Source organism: Brassica oleracea, chromosome C6, assembly GCF_000695525.1.
Source record: "Brassica oleracea var. oleracea cultivar TO1000 chromosome C6, BOL, whole genome shotgun sequence".
Lineage (NCBI taxonomy): Eukaryota > Viridiplantae > Streptophyta > Magnoliopsida > Brassicales > Brassicaceae > Brassica > Brassica oleracea.
This window is the reverse complement of record NC_027753.1, coordinates 19683144-19683592: the sequence shown is the minus strand read 5'-3', so window position 1 is coordinate 19683592 and position 449 is coordinate 19683144.

The following is a 449-nucleotide window of genomic DNA, read 5'->3' as shown; positions in this document are numbered from 1 at the left end:
CCGCTTCTCCAAACCAGCACTCGAGAGCATGCACATCGCTCTCTCTAGCATTATCTGGTTTATCCATTTTGCAACACCATCCCGCTGTGGTGTTCCCATGTCTGTAAGATGCTTGGCAGATGTTGCATCCTTACAAAACTGTTTAAACTCTTCCGAGCAGAGTTCCAAACCAATATCATAATGAAGCATATCTTGCTTCGACAGATGTTGCATCCCACGCTCACCCATATGTCCAAGCCTCATATGCCATAGCTTAATCATATCTTCCTCTGAGATCTCTGGCGATGCAACATTTGCTGAACCGGTAACCGTTGTACCTTTCAGAAAATACAGAGTATCGTTCATGAAACACTTCAGAATCACATCAGAACCCCTGTAGACATTCAAAACTCCATCGCCACCCGAATATTTGAACCCTCTCCTGTCCAGAAGACTCACGGATATCAGAT